General features: G+C 34.1%; 1 protein-coding gene across 2 annotated transcripts in view; it reads right to left on the bottom strand.

The window, feature by feature from the left end:
• Hs3st-A (Heparan sulfate 3-O sulfotransferase-A) overlaps window positions 1-19,402 on the bottom strand; it is a 100,018-nt gene extending 80,616 nt beyond the window's left edge. The window contains exon 1 of one of the 2 annotated variants that reach the window (XM_066288600.1): window positions 18,981-19,402. The gene's annotated coding sequence lies outside the window, so the exon portion shown is untranslated. The remainder of the gene's footprint in view (window positions 1-18,980) is intronic. The other variant, XM_066288516.1, reaches the window with a different exon arrangement.
• Window positions 19,403-21,252: the final 1,850 nt, after the last annotated feature.

The following is a 21,252-nucleotide window of genomic DNA, read 5'->3' as shown; positions in this document are numbered from 1 at the left end:
GGCTACAATTCTTGCTGCAATCACACTATTAATTGGCATTTTTTGCCTTTCTACTGTTAGCACAACTTGAAGTTAAAGAGAACACCTTTAACCAATTCGCCTAAAGTGAACAACAATTGAATGGAACTGATAAAGAGGATGCATAGATATTGAAGGTATTTTATCAATCTTTTTTTTTTCATGGTAGAACCATGCAGAACCGTAAACATTTTCCCAATGATCCGAAATTTCATGAAGCAATGCCGGTATGCCAGCGAAAAATATCACTTCTCTTTCAATACATTTATATTTGAAAATTTCGAAGTGACCCGAATTTTATGCTCGCCAGTGTATTTATAATCATTTGGATAACTTTCTCATTCGGTTAAATTGGAGATAACTCGATATAAAATTTAAGATTGAGAAAGGACAACTAAAACGCCTTTTCTTAGACATTTCAATCAAAAAAGATACCTATAGATTCGTGGCATTTTTGAACAGTTTGAATTTTAGGACCTTTGCGGTTTTTCTTTTGCCCGACAAAATATCGGAAAAGTGTGAATAAGTATTCATGCTATGGGAATCATCGACCTTTTAGTATGGTTAATCTGAGCGGTTAACATACTCCGACGCAGTTGTAAAAAGGTAAACGATCGTATGCAACGCGTGTTCAGAAAAGCATTTAAGTGATGGAGACAACACTCTAAGCCCTAGAAGATTTATTATCACGAAATATTTCTACTACCTACGTTACAAATTTAAGGTTCCCCCTCACTTGAGTCTATAAAAACAACACTCTAACTTCCTCCCTACGGACCAAAGTATTTTCCTACCCACACATCACAAATAGATATACATAATATCTATCTCTTTCCTGTACAACACTTGTAAAAGGTATTGCAACACGTTTATAACTTTCATTAATCTATTTTTTTAATGCTTAAACAAGTATAAGTTTATTTAAAAAGTCCATTTAATGTATTTTTTCCTGTCCAAGTTTTGCACCTTTATGCAGCTACCCCTAATAACTTTTTATTTTCAAATAGAAAGATGTCCATTGCAATATATCAAATAAAAGAAAATTCAGTGAGGGATACAACGATATACTTAGAACTAAAATTGTATCTATACTTTCCCTAAAAGTCGAAATTATTAAATGTAAAATAAAGTATCTCACTATGGCACCAAACCAAATTGAAATTCTTACAACAAATACTCAAATTGGGTTCCAGTAACAAATTGGTAATGACTCGATCGTTTTTCGAATTCTGTTCCATAATTATCTTGTATTGTTTCTCTTATTAATTCTAGTTTTCTTTGAACTCTGAAATGTAAATTAACAAATTTTGTGGTCTATTTTTCTAAACGGAATGTTTTATAAGTGACCCCATAAAAAATCGAAGAGAGTAAGATCTGGAGATCGTGGCGGTCATTTTATTGCATCCCTTTTACCGATCCAGTTCCTGAAGAAAATCTCATCAAGATACTTTTTCACAACCATAGCATAATGTGGTAGTACATCGTCTTGTCGAAACCAAATATTATTGGTTACTTGTTCCTCATTTTCTCCAGGCAAATTGCGGCGATTAATGGAACTATTTCGTTTTGCAATAAGGGCAAGTATGATGCGTTTTTAAGTTTTGTTTTAGGAAAAATTGGCCGATGAACTGCTTGCCGATTATACCCGTCCATACATTGAGTTTTTGCGCATGTTGGGTATGAAGAGTCTGCATTCAATGAGAATTGTGCATGTAATGTGTCCGTTCAAGCGAAACGTTGCTTCATTCAAAAATAAGTTCTAAAAAAAAGTTAATATCATAAATTCCTTTTTCTTGCATCAATTCATAAAATTCCATCCTACGATCCAAACTATCTGGCGTCGACGCTTGGGTAAAGGAAATTTTATATGGATGAAATTTCTTTAGCTTCAAAAGATTGCTTACTGAATTTGCAGATACATCCAATTCATCGGCAAGCTTGCTGGTATGCTGTATGAGGTTTTCATCAATAGATAAAAGACTATCTAGTGCTTTGTCGCTACCAATTGCTGTTTGAGGTTTTCCACATTTTGGAGCAGCTTTGACACCTCCAGTTTGTTGAAATTTTTATTAATCCGAAAAAACACACTTCTATCTATAGATCGATCTGGATAATTCTCATTAAACATGAGACACACCTGTTCGGAAATTGTTCTGTTCGTACCTCAAAAAAATGTAAATTTCAATTCTTTGTTTCTCAGGCAAACGTTTCGTTGTTTTGATATTCTATCTATGGTAGATGCCTAACAACTGAATTTAACTTCTAATTAGTTATATGAACAACAAAATATTTCGGATCTAAAAAGTGGTTTATATCGAAGACAATTTGGAATTTCTACGTTTCACCGTCATTTTTTCACTCTCTTTCAAAGTGGAACAGAAATGGAGTCTCTATATAGGAAGCACAGATTAAAAGTTTGAGTCTTTTTAGGATATGAACTTTGTTCTATTTTTTTAAGGAAATTTTAGATGTAATTTTAACTCTGAGTGTACCGTTGTACTTTTTGTTGAATTACCTTTCATTTATTATACTACAGTGCGTACCTTTTTATTTGAAAATAAGAAGTTAGTAGGGAGTAGCTGGATAGGGGTGAAAAATTTGAACATGAAAAACAATGCATTAAATGCGTTTTTAAAATAAAATTACACGTGTTTAAGCAGTTTTTTTAAATATTCGATTTTTTAAAATTATAAAAGTGTTGCAATACTTTTTACAATTGCTGTATAAAACAGAAAAAACGAAAGTTTAATGCAGGCCACTGGCGGAAGGCACCTTTTACTTCCTCGAATGTTGATAGACCGTGTATGTGCCGCTATTAATTTAATATAATGGAGTATTTTTAAACGGTCATTAATCGTGTTCACTACATATAAGAACCAACAAAGGGGAATAAACCAAACTTTTCGATGCTTAAAAATATTCTTCAGACCTGGCTAATTGTAATTGAAACAAAGTAAGTTTACGACAAGTTCGTAATGGTCTTTATCCCTGAACCTGAATATTCAGCTAATTAGCCTCACGATAAGCTTGCACGAAATCGTTGTACTAGTTTTAGATAACAAACCATTAACGTTGACAGTCCGAAATGACCCCAATTATACTATTACGAAGTAATGGACTTAGTTGAATAAGGTCTGATATGTGGAAAATTTGCTCTTTAATTAGCTCCTGTCACGTCTCTTTCGTCTTTTTAAGCCAAGTGAGAGGTATTATGGCTAAACGTACATTATCCAGGTAATCACACATCGCAGCTTATTGAAGGAGCTTTCGCACCTCTAATAGACCCATGAGGCACTCACAGCCTTGCTAAACTTTGCCTGAAAGTTGTATGTTCTATTTAAAAACTTTCCATCTAGGTCAACTCTAATCGCATCAGAAGTGCTGAATTTATTATAAAGTGCAGCATATCGAAAAAGCAACTTCAATGTTCCGCAGACTGAAGGCATAATGGCTAATTTAACATTGTAGCTAGTTTCAAACTATAGTAATTAAGCTCGTAAAGAAATGGTAGGAAAGTGTTAAAATGCTTAATGCACACGTCAATGCTAAAATTTCCAATCGGGAATCGAACTTTATTACTTTAGCAAAATTAAATGAAGTGAAAGAGTTAATTGACTAAATATGGAAATAAACATTTTTAATTGGTTCGATAATTTGCATTTCGACGATAAAAGAGGAGAAGTTGGGTCGGAAGCGGAAACAGAACGGCAGTGACTTAAACGCAAACTGCCCTTTTAGGTCGATTTGGGAGCTCGTTTTAGTAGAACTTCGTCTTTGATTAGTGTTGTAGGGTTTGCGTGATTTCTACTTCATTGGCAGTGGCGCAACAGGACGGAGTTGTCCCACTTAACCTGCATCAAATTGAAAAATGTGCAATATTTCCCTTGATCGCAAACACACCATCTTCCATTTTGTTTACCCAACGACCCTGTCTGAAGCTTACAAGAGAAGAAAATCTGAAAATCACCTATAGTATTGCGTACTTCAATTTTTCAAGTGGGAAATACCGAATGAATCTATCCAAGATTTCCGTTCAGGAATAAAGGAGAGTCGCCTAAGGGAACACAGTTTCCATTTACTCTCGAGGAAAGAATAACCAACCCTTCACTGCTCTAGACTGATAGTTCCTAAAGGTGAAAAATTGCGAGACGTAAAACTGTTGTGCGGGGCAGATAAACGATAAAATCGATGAGATCTCTCTATTGTAATGCAGAAACATTTTTCTTTGTTTCCGGAAAAGTGCACTTTCCAGACGTGTATAGCGTAAGAAATACGCAGGGTTTGAAAAAAAATTATGCATCTCACTTATTGATTAAGTTCAAGGACCACGATGAACACCATGTAAGGGGTAGGAAATAAATTTTTCCAATTTTGAAAAAACATAAAATCCATTTGCAGTGATTGATTATGAATGAACGAAGAAAAATATTAATATCAATGTAAGCCCTGGCGATTTCTGTGAGTGATGGTGGAACGATGTGTGATGCTGTCCATTGAGTTTTTCTCTTTTAAAGTTCGCAAAAACCGTAAATAAGTAAGGAATTTCCTCAATTTTCGGAAATTTTAAGTAATATATGCTGCGAGTTGGGCGAAGGTACTAAAAAGTAACCTAAAAGAATGTTAAAAGTGCAGTTTCCTTAGATTTCTCAGTAAGCGAAACCTCGCGAATAACCGTAAATAACTAATGATCTTCAAATTGTGAATGACTAGCACCAGCATAAATGATGATTTTCTCGGGGTCAATAAATGAAAAATTCAACAAATTAAGGAAAATATTCTCCCTACGTTGAGTGATCTATAAAATTATGGTTGGAGCAGAGTTACTTTGGATTTTTCAACAATGAAAAACCTAAATAAGAAAAAAATTCTGCTACTAAATAGAAATTGAATTGAGGCCTCACACTTCACCACTCAATGATTACGTGAATTCGGCATTTTCGCAACGTGTATGTTTCATTGCAATATGCACTACACTAAATATTAAAACTGATGGACTATTAAGAGACCGAAAATCCTCATAACACCTTCAAACGGACTTACAAATTTCTCCCTTTCAAATTCCTCCACCGCTTGCAAACGAGGAAACTTTCCACAGAAGTACTCTTACCGGTCTGCATCAATTTTGAGGTTCCCATAAAAAGCTCGAAAGCACAGGGTTTGCTTCTATTTAAACACCTGCATTAAGCTTGTTAAAATATGCTGACTGCAGAGCGAGGAGATTTTAATTACGAAAATCTCGCAGGGTTCATGCTAGATTAACTTAATTAAAAATATGCGAGTCTCTTTACGATCACTGGGAACGCGTTTTTATCGGTGCCACTATAATTTTAACATTAGATAGTTTTGGTTCAAATGCGTAATGCATGCTAACTTAGATTTGCATGATTGTTCTGCTGACCATTGATGACCGCCTAAATTAACTTTCCCGAAAAAAACTCTTAAGCGGGAAGCTTAATCGAATTTTTTTAAATCGCGGCAACCGAAAGTTTCTAAATGATTTAGAAGGCAACAAGGCGGGACTTTTTTCTCGAAAATCCACTCAACGGAGCTCGGCAAAATTAAAAAAGTTGTAATATAAAAATTGAATTTCTAAGCTAAATGCCGGGATGACGCAATTAGGGAAATACAACTTGTAGCAAATTTATATTCTGCTGCCAACATCGCGAATTGCACACGTGCTTATACGACGTTGTTTTTTTATTTTTGCAGTTTTTTCCCCAGAAAAGCAAAACCGTGTATTTCGGGTAACCTGAAACCTGGAAACACACATTCCATTAAAACAACTGCCCCGCTGACGACTTTAAAATTTTGTTTTATTATAGAATGGAACGTTTTATCTTGCATTCTTCTCAAATTGTCAATTCAATATCAAAGTAACTTCAATTTGCATATTTCCCATTTTTTCACCCGTAGGCAATTTATGACAAAAGCATATGAAAATGTTTCCAAAAAGAAATATTTACTAAGTGCAAAATATCGTAATAACCTTAGTAACCATGCTACCCTTACTTTCGTATAAAATGCTTCACTCAGTAATAATAACACTAAAGTCTTGTAATTTTGGCAAAATAATGCTTCATCAAAAGATACGAAATGATCAGCGTTTCAGTAAAAAAAAAACAACATTGACGAATTACAAAGTTAACAATGAGTGACATCGCCTCTTACAGCAATACAAGCATTCACTCTTCTTCTCATGCTTTACAACAAACGGTCAATATCCTCCTGGGGCACTTCATTCCTTAGTACCTCAATGTAGTGTGGTAGGTCATCCAAATTATTTGGAGGCCTCGGTAAATTTCGAAAATGGCGACTCATCATATCCCAAGATGTTCGATAGGTGATAGGTCCGGTGACCGTGAAGACCAAGGCAATATTTTCACTTGTACTTGTTCCAGATACCTTCGAGCAATCTTCGCAATGTGCCAAAAAATAAAAATGCCAATGGCTAGAGTCTGCATAAAGGACACTAATACTGACCTCAGGACATTGTTCATACAGTATATACAGGGTGTCTCAGAATGAGGGGGTAAACGCTTAACCACATATTCCTTGGTCAAAAATATATCGATTTATGGCGATATTCATATATACGAAATTGTCTTCTTCTGGAGATACAAGCTCTTAAAGGCTAATTTTTTTTTAAGTTTTGCAGATAAGTCCAAAAAGGCTAGATAGATTGTTACGAAATTTGGTGTATAATCTTTCTACTTCTCGGGGCACATTCGACGGGGCTTATTATGGTAAAACCACCAGGGGTAGTGGTCAATTGCGACAAGGCCGAATGTTAAATACATCAGAACTTTTTTATTCGTTCATGCAGACGGTTGTTTTTTTTTTAAATTAAATTCCCGGTCAGTTACGCAACTTCTTTTATCTCTTATTGAATTTTGGTTTGGAGCCTCCATTAGACGAAAAAAAATTAATGGAGGAAATGATGTCCCTCTTCAATGGCCACCTAGATCTCCAGATCTAACTCCCTGCGACTTTTTCATTTGGGGTACGCGAAAATCTCGTGTATATGCTGTTCCTATTCAAATTGAGACCACCTAAGAAATAGAATTTTGCAAACAGCTGATGGAATGCGCAATGATCCAATGATGTTGGGAGGATTAAAATTTAATTCTCTTCGACGCGTGAATCTCCGTATTCGAAAACGGAGTGGTCACGTTGAGCGCTTATTAAATTAATTGTTTATTGAAATGTATGCTTTTATTTCCTTCTGAAGGGTATGTATTGACCGACATTACCGACAATTTTACTTTTTTTTCGTCTAATGGAGGCTCCAAATCAAAATTCAATAGAAGATAAAAAAGTTGCGTAACTAACCAGGAATTTCATTTAAAAAAAACCAACCGTCTGCATGAACGAATAAAAAAGTTCTGATGTATTTAACATTCGGCCTTGTCGCAATTGACCACTACCCCTGGTGGTTTTACCATAATAAGCCCCGACGAATGTGCCCCGAGAAGTAGAAAGATTATACACCAAATTTCGTAACAATCTATCTAGCCTTTTTGGACTTATCTGCAAAACTTAAAAAAAAGTGAGACTTTAAGAGGTTGTATCTCCAGAAGAAGACAATTTCGTATATATGAATATCGCCATAAATCGATATATTTTTGACCAAGGAATATGTGGTTAAGCGTTTACCCCCTCATTCTGGGACACCCTGTATATTGAAACTCTGACCATTTAATACTCTATTAAGAAGCATTATTTTGCCAAAATTACGAGATAACTATTAACCATAATACATGTATTTTGACCCTTTACAGAGCGACGTAAATGTGTATCGTTTGGTAAATAAAAATATAATCATTATTGAAATGTGTTAAACAATCTTCAACAAGAGCCAAAGATAATTTCGCATAGCTAACATTTCATGGAATGAAATATATTTCAGTGAAGCCTTTTTTTGTGCAATATTTTGGTTAGAATATGAATTGGCAAAGCGCATGCAAAATACGCAAAAAATTCCATCATTCAAATTACAGTTTTTCAGCAGGATTCGAAACTATTTCTTTAGAAGAAAACTAGAACAAAGTTTTACTTGAAGGGAAACAATTAAAGAAACTTGCAATATTTACTAAAAAAAACATAATTATATTTTTATTTCTCTCCGTTCTTTTCTGCTTCATGAACTGAACTATAGTTTTAACGAATGTATTATATACATTTATGTTTACGCCCTTCCACCATATGATTATTTTCATATTCTAAGCGACATTCATCTCTTCCCCGACTCACATTATTGACCTTCCAGCCTCTGCTTTTGATGTTCCCGTAGATTTCCGTATTCCTGAAAATTTCTAAATTAGACACGCTATTTGATAGATCTTTTCATACTAGGGAATGAAAACGTACCCCATTTTTTTTATTAAAGAAGTTTTACAGAAAAATGATGTGCATTAAACAGTCTGTATATTTGAGTGTGCTATAATTAAGATAATTGGAATTCTTTGGTGTTCGGATGTTTAATTACGCTGTTCCGAATTTGTAGTGTTTTAAATTCGAAGGGAGAATCCATTTATGTGTGTCTGTGTGTTATACAGTGAAACTAGCAAACAGGAGCATAATATTGTTTTAATTAAAATGCATTTTTGTGTGTACTTTTGGACGAAACTGTTGCAGAAATATTGCGGCATTTTCAATTCTAATTTTTAATAAAAACTCCGACAGGGTAGCGTATAGATTTTAATCGAAATGTATATTCACCCGGGAATTTATTGATGTTAATATTAATTTAAATGGAAAGGTACACAAAGAGAGAAAATATTTGGGATCCACCTTTTAATAAACCATGCATACCAGTTTACAAACTCTTCACCTAGGTCGATGTGTATGGTATAACATGACTATGGAAAGATTTGATTTTAACAATGTACTACGAGCATATTAATTTATTTTTTCTGGTAAAGCTGAAATACACGAGTTCGGACTATCGGCTTTTTTAATAAAAAATTATTTTGAAACATTGTAGTCGGTTGAGAATGCGTCCTTTCACGGTTGATGTTCGAGTTCCCCATTTAAATATTTATCGAGTAGCTCCGTTAATATAAATTTTAATGTCCGATGTAATCCTAAATCCCAACTAGGTCGTTTTAAATAATATTTAAACCGACCATCGCACGGTGTTTATGCAAATTTTTTAAATTAACAGGAAGAGATAAAGAGCGAAAGGGTCGAATGTATGAATAATGGCTACGCCTTTCTGGACTGGAAATAAATTGTTGGATGAAAAGTTTTTGGCCAGAATATAGTATTTCTATTAGAATTGAATATTGGGATAGAATATATGGAATAACTACATGACCTACGCTCATGTGCACACCATAAATGGAATTGAAAAACAAAAAGTGAGGCTTATCGTGTTAAAGTGAGATTAACGTCCTGGCTGGCATTTTGCATTTCCCGTACAAATCCATTTATTAAAGCTCTTTGTTTTATGGCCCTCATATTAAATAAAATGCATATTTCCTGATGTTTGACGACTTCCATTTGTTCGTTAAAAATCATATAGGAAATTGTTACATCAAGATACATCCTAGTCTCTTGCCGCTTCCAGTCTCATTTGTGCACTCTTCCAAGAAGAAAAAGTATTCAACGAAACCCTTTACACTTTACAGAATGTAAATTATTAGGGGTGTAATAATTCTTAGAACCAAGAAGCGTCAAAATGGCTATTACCCCTCTGGAAGAGGCGTTGACTTGAAGTCATTATCCTGTCCTGACGGCTCCGTTACTTCAAGCGATAAAAGCTTTACGCCCCGAGCTTTAAAATTCGATACTGCGTAATTGAAGTCATTTTATTTCTCGAATGTTTGAGGCTAATTTACAAAAGGAGCCGCGACGCTTTGATTTTGTTTTTATTAGCTTAAGGATTACGGGGCTGCAAAGGAGACATGAGGCACTGAATTTAGATAGAAATAGTTGGAGCTGATTCTTTAATTTACATGAAGACAGAGAAAATTTGTTTCCCCTGCAGAATATTTCAAATCGGTATAAGATATGGCTGGCTTAGATCTCGAGGTGAAACTACTCAATTTGGAGCTCGGACTCACATTTGGAAAGTTTCAACATTTCTTGGTCTATCGATTCAGAATTTGGTTTCCTGTCACCCAAATTTGGAAATTTTTGCCCTTTTGCACAACAGAACTTGCAATTCTGTAATTCATTTTCGCCTTCGTGTTCCTCAAGTTAAAACTAAAGAATGTAGCTTCATCTTCGAAATTTTGAAACTTTCAATTCCGTAATAATTTCATATACCAAGTGTTCAAGGGGGAATTCTGGAGATAAGAGATCAATAGAGAAATCGATTTTTATTTTTTTGCGCCTGAGAGGATTGTCCAATCGAAAAACTTTTACACGTAGGTCGTAGCACTCAAGGCCGGTCATCTTTCCGCAATTTTTTCAATTGTCCAATTAGAGCTGTTTCGACTTAACACGTTTTCAAATTTCATAAATCTTAATGTCCCGCGTAACCGTTCGAAGCCACAATTGGTCAGAATCAAGGTCAGAAATAATCAAATACAAAGTTGCCACTAAGATAGCGAAAAAATTTAAACTCTTAATCTCCTATGTCCAGGGTTTGCCTGGACACCCAGTATATGGTACAAATTACGTAATTTTTTATACACGACACAGGCTTCACATGAGCAGTGATGCCATAGCTTGCCAAAATTAATATGTAGCAGAAATTTGTCAGGTATTGCTTCAACGCTATCAGTATTTAGTAGTATTTAACAGTATTGTCAGATTCAACGCAAATAATTATCAAACCAATGAACAACACGTTATCGCTTTAACTGAATTAAATGATAATAAGGGCCTATTATTATCCATTTCTCTTTGAAAATATTTAACAAGGGAGGCTAGAAGTTTCTTATACCGACTGTTTAAGAACTTAGGTATTATATCAGTAATAATAATAATAACAACGTCGATAATAAATAATCAGAAACACTATTTTAGTTTTCAAAAGAACATATTTTTACCACCGAAATCGATAAACAAAGAACGGAACGGTTTAAAACAATAAATTAAACCGAAACGTTAACAAATTAAGCGACAACCGTGCAAAAAAATAGGATTATGTTTAGACTTTTATATATACCTTTATTCTTTTTTAGCACATTAAATTTATATGACTTGTTATTTTACGTAAGGTGACTCTCAATCGTTACATTTTGTGACGTAATAAAAAGTTACGTGATTTGAACCATATGGAAGGGGAGTTTCACATTTACTACCTCGAATTTGGTTTGGTTTCGCATATAAAAATTATGAAGGAAACTGCGTGCATGGAAAAGATATATTGATTTTTTTTCATTAATGATCAGAAAATCTAAAAATGTATACGTATGTTCATATTAAAAGGCGTAAAATTGAAACGTCGGATATAAAAGCTTATAATATCATTTTATAGGTCACGTTAAGTGCCAATAGCAAAGAAGTGTCGTATTTTTATAATATCTTTCCAAACAGGGTCAAGAAATGATAAAACACTTTTTGCGGATTTTCTCTCGTTTGCCGATATTTTTAGAAATATTCTTTTTTTTTTATCTCAAAGCACTGTTTTGTTTAGTTCGCTAAGTTTGTCAAGTTAGTAACTAATAATGCTACTTTACCCCCGCTCAATTGAAGCAGCAACTCCTACAGTTTCCGAAATTTCAATGATGAGCTTCACACTTGGCCCACCCTGTACGTATACATTTAAAGCTAAATTTAAAACTATTTTATATACACATACGTGAAATAAAGTAATGTGTATTATTCGCATCAAAGCTTCGCGTTTTATTTATGCTTTTACAGCTTTCAAGATTTTCATGTTAAAATTCGAATTTGAGGTATTTCCTCCAATTTATCTCTTAAATTAATCACAATTTATGCGTTGATAGCACTTTTATTTAAATTTAGACAAATATGTATTTAGCTTCTTCGCACTCGGAAAAAAAGAATTTTATTCCTTCATCTCATTTATCATATACAAAGGAAACCTCGATAACAAAACCAAGTTACCCGAAATGCGCTTCATTCGTATGGGTTCCTTAACTTTATTAAGCTACGAAATGTACTAATATAAAACTTCCAGAGATTTTGGAGGCAGTCAACGGTAAAAGGCAGAAAAAAAGGAGAATAATGGCTCCAGATAAAGATAAAAGTGATTATATGGCTATTCGTCCCATCTACCCCCTATGTCAGATCTAATCTTTTTGTGACCTTGATGTATTCGTTCAGTAAAGATTTCCGTTACAAATGTAGTTGTAGAGATTTGTATTCGGATTTGCCTTTTGAAGAATATACGTGAACTGTGCTAAAGTGTATGTTTAGAGTGAGTGTGAAAATTTTAACTTTAGTGGTGAACTCCATGAAAGTTCTTTCAGAAAAAGTTCCATTCCTCCATACTTTCTCCTATAAATTGAAGATTTATATTTCATCAGTCATAAAACTCTCCCAATACATGAACATGCCCCGTGAAATTGTGCAACAAGTTTTCCAAATTATACAATATCAATATCTCCTATTAATTTATACATCTTTTTGAGCAATGGCTAATGATAGTATGCATTATGGAATTAATTTTTATCGAGTCGAATTGAAATTGAAATTTAATTTCTTCTTTAATTGTTCACCTCCAGTTTTCCTTCTATTAGAATACTTTTATCTATTTTAATTTTAGGGAAAAAATCTAAACGAAACATGATCCACTACTACCTAAGCTCAACTACAAAATAAAGCATACTCACATAGAATTAAATTATATCACCCTTCCATCTATTGCCAGGCTGAACTCCATTTTCTCTCCATCATTCTTTACATCCAATTCCGTATTTAGGCAGGACTTCATTAAGATACATTTCAAACTGAGTTGGGGAATGACACCCTTGTCGGATTCCTTTGTTAATTTGGACGTTTCTTGACAGATTATTCAAAATCTTATACTAAAAGTGGATTATATGATATATTTTTGGTAATGTTTTATATTGCAGAAGGTATTGATTAATACGATCTCTGCGAAAAGATTTTTTTTGTTTAGAGTTACCAATAATAAAGACTCTATCGGTGTTAATTCCCATTGGTGGGGTTCAGCGGAGTTAACAGTTGGACAACTATTGAGCTCTCTACTTTACGGCACGTTCCCTTTCAAACATAATTAATATAGAGCTGACGTAATTTTTCTAAAATATTTTCGAAATTTTCCCTTCGAACCCGGAAACGGCACTGGGAAGTGCAAAAACTGTTATAATCCAAACGTGAATAATCCCATTAAAGTTTAAAGGAATAATAACGTCAACATCCATTTAAATCTATTTGAAGGTTACCGTGTCATTTAACAGAAATTGCAACAGTTGCATAACCGTTGACTTCGTTGAACCCCACCAATATTCTCCAAACTTCTCAAGCGCTTTGTTCACTTAATTTTGCACAGCGTCGCCCCATAGAGGTTTTGTGACCTTCATCACGAATTTTGGAACAAAACTGCGATTACGTATTCAGATGCATAGTGATTTACTGAATTGAGGAACACATGTATGAAATTAAATTATATTATTAGAAGTACCGAAAATTTAAATTCATATTCAGTGATTTGTTCGCACCTAAAACTCGGTAACATTACGTTTCCATTATGTATAGAGGACCAAAAATCCCGCATAAATTCATTAAAAATTGGCAGAAATATTTAATGAATGAAAATACTGGAACACGTCAAATATTGTTTCTATTTGTGCACTTTTTTCACGTAACAGACATGTTACCCGTATAGTAGATAAATGTAATTTTTTGTTTTTTCTCTTATAGAACTCTATATATATTATGATGTTTTTGAGTTACTTAAGAAGCTCTGAATAAATTTCATGCAATACGCCTATTTCTAAATTTAAAAGTTTTTGAAAAACACTACAAAAAAATAGCAATAACGATAAAACTATTAATAGTTAAAAAATTACAATACAAACTACTACAATCTAATGTATCAAATGTTCGAAATATCTCCTGTTAACATACCCTTAACCCCTAACTAATCTGACAGTGGGCTAACCGCAATTCAAATTCGTCAAGAACTATTTTTGTCATTTGAGGAGGTATTTGTTCAGCTTCTTGAGTCATTTTATCTGTTAACTCTTCTGTATTGTTGAATTTATTTAAATTCACTCTGTATTTCATATGACTCTATAAAAAAAGCCAATAGGAGTGTGGTCAGGCGATCTAACAGGCCACTGTAATAGCCATATTGGGCAAATATTTCAAAAACTGTTGAGTTTGAGCATGAAGGTGTTACGTAAGTTTTTTTCACAGTTTCTCAAAGAAATCAAAAACGTCATAATATATATAAGGTTCTATAAGAAAAAAAATTAAGTACATTTATATACTACACGAGTAACACTCTCTACAAGACTGTTGCGTCGAAGAATACACAACAAAAAACAATATTTGACGTGTTCTAAAATTTTGATGAAAAATATTTCCTAGAATTTTTAACGAATCTGTGCGGAACTCTTGGTCTTCTATGTATAAAAAGTAAATTCAAAGTAAAATTGCTTCAATTTTTCATTAATTAAACCGAGATTAAACGTGCGTAACTTAAAACGATGAAAAATGGAATTTAGGGTCAGCCTTGACGGATATCGGGTTTTCCAAATAATTATTCTAGGGAATGAAATTAATGGACACTGAATTGACTCAGGTTTAAAAAGTGAATTAAGCTCAATTTATTCTCAAAAGCCTCTCTAAACAAACGTTTACCAAGACGGAGATCAACTTTAGATTTAAAAGAAATTATTGAATTAAAGATTATGCAAGTGTAGTGTTAACAAGTTTATGGCGCAATCGCAGGAACTTTGAGGAGACATATAGTGGAATCCTGACACTTCTTTGCGATCCGTGGATATAATTTCCAAACTGTATTTTCGACAATGCTTCTCTAAAATCGTAATGCCCCATAAACCGCCATCAAATAAACATAGATATTTCGAGAAGACATAAAAATTCCATCCAAAACAAAAATATTTATATTATCATAGAGAATGGTATTGATCGCTATTTTTCTCCTTTCTTGACAAACAAATTGTATGGCAAGTTAACTTTTGTGATAAAAAAGGAAATGTGTTTTGCCGAGTCACTCGTTAGGGAGCAAGAGACAACATGCCAAGGACAGACGATGACAATGATTTATACGGATATTCCCTCCTACGATAGTCCCTTCTTTTGCTGGAAATTTAAATTTCTTGGAATGCGAGAGACAATGACTTGATTGATTTGGAATTACCCAGAGATTCGTGAAAGAAAGATGCATATTGGATTTAAACTCTATCATGAGATCAATTGATCGGTTGTCCGTTGAGACCTTGGAATGAGCACTCAACAATTCAACTCAGTAACGTTTAGTATTCTAAATCAGAGGAAATTTGGCATAACTTAAATAATGTCAAAACCCCTTGTGCAAATATTCATATCGAGATATTTTTACTTAGCGATAACAAATAAAAACCAGGACATTAATGATCATTATATTCACTTTGAATACTTAGATTAGATAGGCAGTTAAGATGCATGTTTACGGAGTCAATATTTACGTTAAACATCCACATCTCCCTCATTTTCATATATTCACCTGGAAAAACCGAATTATAAAATACTCTAATACGTGAAACTTATTTTTTTATGATATTCATCCGTCTGTAGTCCTACGAATATTGAACTTTTATTTGCATAAAATAGTGAAATGCATTAAGAAGCAAATAAAAATACTTCCAATTTAATTATAGAGAAATTTGGATATTTCCGGATTTTCCATAATCAGAGATACACCATCTGCATAGGATATACGAAAAATTCCCCAATTTTCACTATTTAAAATGTCCTGTTAAAACAGAATAAAATATTTTTTCACTTTATAAATTAATAATTATAGTGAAACACGTTTATTTGATTTCATTTTCATTTTTCAACCCCAATTCACCCTGTAGAAATATCTGTGGTCGAAAATGTAGTTAAATCAGTACATGGCTACAGTGGCCTCTCGGGTACTGAAGCTAAACTTCTGAAAACTCCTAGCGAAAATCCCGCAAACGACTTGAAGCAATGTTGTACTAAGCTGATTGGATCCTTTAGAGATAATCAACTCATGCACAGTTATACCGGTCATCTATGGTTGATAATTCCCAACCATTTCTCAAATAATGAAATGGAGAATAAAAAAATTTGAAGCCTATTCATGAAATCCATATCGAGCAAAGACACAATTTCATTAGCGCATATTCAAATCTGAATAAAATAATCAATTAGATAAACAAAATGACTATTTCGTAAATCATACAATCTTAGGATTCTGTAAATTTTTCAGCAGATCTTAAGGTAGTTTCGACTGAGGTTTTGTAGGCATCTGCTACCTCAAATTGGTATTTTTTTCTCATACAACTCGTGGAGTTAAATGAGGACAAAACGTACCAATTTGCAGGGATTTCCAACATGCCCAAGAAGAACTAACTTATTTTCATTTCATTTCATATTTTATTTTAGTGAATTGGATGAACTAATAAGAGTCCTTGGCGATCACCTAAAGTCTATTACAGTCTCCTGCTCATTTATAGCCCATATTTATTTCGAAATCTTATTACATCTCCTTTATAGCTTTTTCTAACATATTCTGAAGATGAACGAAGTTGCGAATTTCTAAACTAAAAATCGATCAGTAAAAAGAAACTTTTGAAATTACGATTTCGAGACTGTATCGTTGGGAAGGTAACTTATGCTAATGCAAATTTGATATGGAAAAGAGCAGATTTTAATCTATTTTCCCGGTGCGGTTTCGTAATCGCCAGTGGCGTTCTGTTAGAGAACTAAGCACCTGTTTGTTTCAAATTTATCGTCACAAACTCTGCATAGAACCATTAATCTTGAGAAATCATGCAAGCCCGTGGCAATATGGTAGATAGAGATAGCGGTGTTCATCAAGAGAACTAATCAAACATTAGATACTTCAATAACGGAAGACATCGCAGTCTCCAATCGCAATTTTGAAAACTTTTCCCTGAGAAAGGAATTAATCTACGCTGATGTGATTTTACTTAGTGAATAAAAGACATTTTAATCTATTTTTCCGGTACATTTTAGATGGATCAATACCATTCGTCAAGAGAACGAATTCAACATTAGAACCCTCAAGAAAATCTGAAATTAGATTTAGCAAATTTAACGCTGACAAAAATAAAATCATCTACTCTACTACGGTTGTTACTTTTGAATAGAACACTTTTTAAAAATTTTAAAATTAGTGGCGTTATAAAAGATAATTACCCTGGGCAACAGGTTTTGAAAATTTACCTCTGAGAAATAAAATCGTTCGTGTCGATGTGATTTTTACTTATGAATATTGAATAGGATTAATCAGCTTTTTCCGGAACATTTTACATAGAGCAGTAGCGTTCGTCAGGAGAATGAATTCAATATCGGTGACTTCAGTTCTTAAAAAAAAATAGAAGCTATAACCTGGGACTATAATTTAGTAAACTATTATCTCTGAGAAACCAAACCATCTATCGCATTGCAATTTTTATTATTGAATAAAATATATTTTAATTCACTTTCCAGGAGAATGTAAAGATATCCGTGACGGTCATAAAGAGAAGCGGATTCGGGCATCAGAAGCTTCAATTCTTGGAGCAACTGCAATAATGTGAAACTAAAGCTATACCCTCGGAAATAACATGATCTATGACATTCTGGTTACCCATCGGGACGTTCCAGATTATTTTGAACGCTACGATCCTGACTGTATCATTATATAAGTGATTTATTTTATAACTAATCGTTCATCAGATACCGCGATAAAAGCATCGTCTAGAGAAACAATTACTTATAAAATAGGTTTGTTACAGTTTTATGAGCTAAAAACAGTTTACCAATAAAAGACCAGCCGAATAATTTTATAAAAGTTATACTACGAGCATTTTACGGCCAAGTAGTACTTACTTTATGTTAAATACAAAAGTTTTACGACACCTTATAAGCTTTAAAACTTCAAACCAAAGCATGCTCGACATCGATTATACAGGACCCCTCAAAAAACAGCGACAACTAGCAACTCATTGGCAACACACCACAAAGTTTTTCTTTATTCTACGTTAGTTACTAATAATTCTTCACGTAGCATCTATCTATCTAATCTGATCACTCACACAGCGAAATATCTGAGGCCGAAATTTGACATATTAAGTGTTAGACGAGAAGTCGATTTATGTCAAAAATCACCAATTATACTATTTAAAATAAGAGGATTGATAAGTATCACGATTTTATGGAACACTCTGTATCTTCGAACGTGATTGAGTTTTAAAATTTTTATACGCATATACCATTTTGCTCTAATTCCATATGGAATATACATACATCTCTCTAACCCTATATAACTGTAATAGTTCGATACTTTCGGTGTGTGAATATTCTACATCCTAGTCGGGACAGCTGCATCAATGTCCAGTATATTTGACTCGGTTGGTGTTGGTTTAAAGTAGTTGAATGACTTCTATAGATTTATCCCGCCAAAATTCGCCCATACCTCATATTTACGGTGAATAATTATAGCGAGATATTCGTCATTCAATTTATCATTATTCCCTAGCAGAATTTTCTTTTCTGCCTGTTTGCCTCGCCGTGTACAATTCCTTAATATTTCGAGAAACAAAACCCACAAATGTTTACGCACCCAAAATATATTACCTATAAACGTTTCAAATCATGTACTTTCCGGATCTGGAAAAACCCTTAATTTTCTGGACTGAATACTATAATACCGTAAATAGGAGCGCCCGTAAATGCGACATTTAATCAACTCGTAATTGCTAGATTATCCAGGCATGCACCCCCTCAAAAAATACATGCACTCCTTCTTAAAGGAAACAATCTTCGATCTCGAAAAATGAACCGTAAATTTGAGCGGCAAAAAGCATTGAACTTACTTTCTGGAGAAGACAGCCCTTGTTCGGTGCAGCAACGGTCTTTAGACTGCAGGATTGGCTAGTCGCAAGCAGACCAGTTCTGGATGAAACATGGAAAGGGCCCAAAACCGTATGGAAAAACCGCACTACCGCACAGGCATGTCGATTTCCATGAGTCCTGCAAACCGTACCGCACGCGAACGCTGTCGAAGTCTGCTTTTCATTCCTGCGACGTTCCAACAACGGCGGAAAATCGACGTTGCGCGCAGGCCTGATCGATAGAAAGGCCACGCATCTCTACTCAAGAATCCCCAAAAATTAGGACTTGCATGAAGACGCGTCCGGGGTCCAAGTAACGGCCCTTGCGACTATCTGATTTATTGTTGCGTCGTGTCTATCTCTTTATCTTTTTCAGGCAAATATTTTCGAAACTTACTGCCATTCAATGGACTCCTGTTAAGTTTCCACGTTGCCATTTTTATTCGCGTGACAGATTTTTTTATTATGGGGTGATGTATTGCTGTTTTAGCTTCAACACACCGCCAACGCCTGGACTCAATTTAGCAAAAAAATGCGTCTAATAATACACGCAAACACATATCTGTCTTGTGGACTTCAGAGAAACCTTCAGTGTAGTAGACTGGCATTTTTCATGGAGAATTCCACTTCAGTTGTACATGTGTGCAGCAAACCGCATTATTTCTAAACATGAAAGTTGGTCATACATTATTAAAATTACTCGCAAACCCCAGTTTGCCGTCTCACTCCCTTGACAGTTGTTAAATAATCATCAAAGAACAATAGCCAGATTGTTTTTTTTATTAAATAATTTTATTAAATTAAATAAATAATGATCTAATAGAGTAAGATCTGGCGCGCGTGTCGGCCAACGCATGTCTCTACTGTTTAAAATAACCCTATCGGAAAACATTTCATACAAATAACCAGTTACTGTTTCAGTGTTATGTGGTGGAACTCTATTTTGTCGAAACCAATGATTATTTAAGCGGTTGAGGTAAATGTAGTCATTGGCGTTATCCGTAAGGCGGATCCATAAAACGCGCAAATTCCATTTTGCACTTTTGAAGGTTTGATTAACTGTTTTCGTAAATATATATACCAACGATCGTATCGTCAAATAAACCAACCTGTACAATTAGCCCGAAACATGCTTGCGGACGTGTTAGTTATGAGGGTTGACCATTTCTGAGATGGTACCTGACATAGTAGAGATGGTAAACTGGCATTTAGCTGTGGGTGTGATGATGAAAAAAATGGTAATCTTGCCTTAGCAATGCCATGGAATTCATACGAAACATTCCAGCATCTTCTGCACGCAAAACTTGGGCAATATGAACTTTAAGCGGGTGATATTTAGGTTTTTTCAAGACCGTCTGCTCAGATATATTAATTCCTTTTACTGTGATCCCTGTCAAAGTAAAATACTTATCGAGAATCAATTCATTGTCGTTTATTATTTTTCGTCGTTTCAAAATTTGAGGAACTCATCGGAATTTTTCAAATTTTGAAACGACATGTATCAAAACCCATATCATTTATCGTTACCAAGATCCATACGATTGAGTTGTAGAAACGAACACTCTGTGTATTCACATTATTTTTGGATAGCTTAGATTTCTCGAGCAATTCTTCTTTCCCACAAACAATTTCAATATCGTTACCGAAATCGTGAGATTTTCAGGCCTTTGCATATTTTATATTTCAATACGGCTCTGCCATCACAAACATCGATATCATCTACATAAATGTTGTTTTCAAAATTTAAAAATGAGATACGCACCAATAATTAGCATTTCGAACAATGTATATGATTAATGGAATTTGTGTAAAGTTTTTCCACGTCCATAAAGTAACGAGTGATCATTAAAAAAAATCACGCTGTAGACGGTGAATGATGAACGTAAGTTGATTAAGCCATTTATTATTTAAGGTCAAACATCTGACTAAGAAATTGAAAAGTGATATTGCAATCGCTACTTTAGGTTTTTTTTTATTGCGTGAACGTTCAACTTTACAGGTTTTAAAATCTAGCTCAATTTTTAATGTCCGCTCACCTCGTTAATATAAAAGGCCACTACTTATGGCCTTTACGTCTTAGATCCCTCAGCGCCGCGCGCTTCGAGATTTAAACTTGAGGTTCAGGTCATAATAATGCATTTTACGACCTTGGTGCATAATATATTATATAATTTACAGTAAAAGTTCACGTTTCTAGAATTATATGTTTCATTTAAAACCACACATATTTTGGTTTAAAAATTCAAAACAATTC

This window comes from Euwallacea fornicatus, chromosome 1 (assembly GCF_040115645.1).
Source record: "Euwallacea fornicatus isolate EFF26 chromosome 1, ASM4011564v1, whole genome shotgun sequence".
In the NCBI taxonomy this organism is placed as follows: domain Eukaryota; kingdom Metazoa; phylum Arthropoda; class Insecta; order Coleoptera; family Curculionidae; genus Euwallacea; species Euwallacea fornicatus.
The sequence above is the reverse complement of the archived record's forward strand: the minus strand, read 5'-3'. Positions and strand labels throughout refer to the sequence as shown.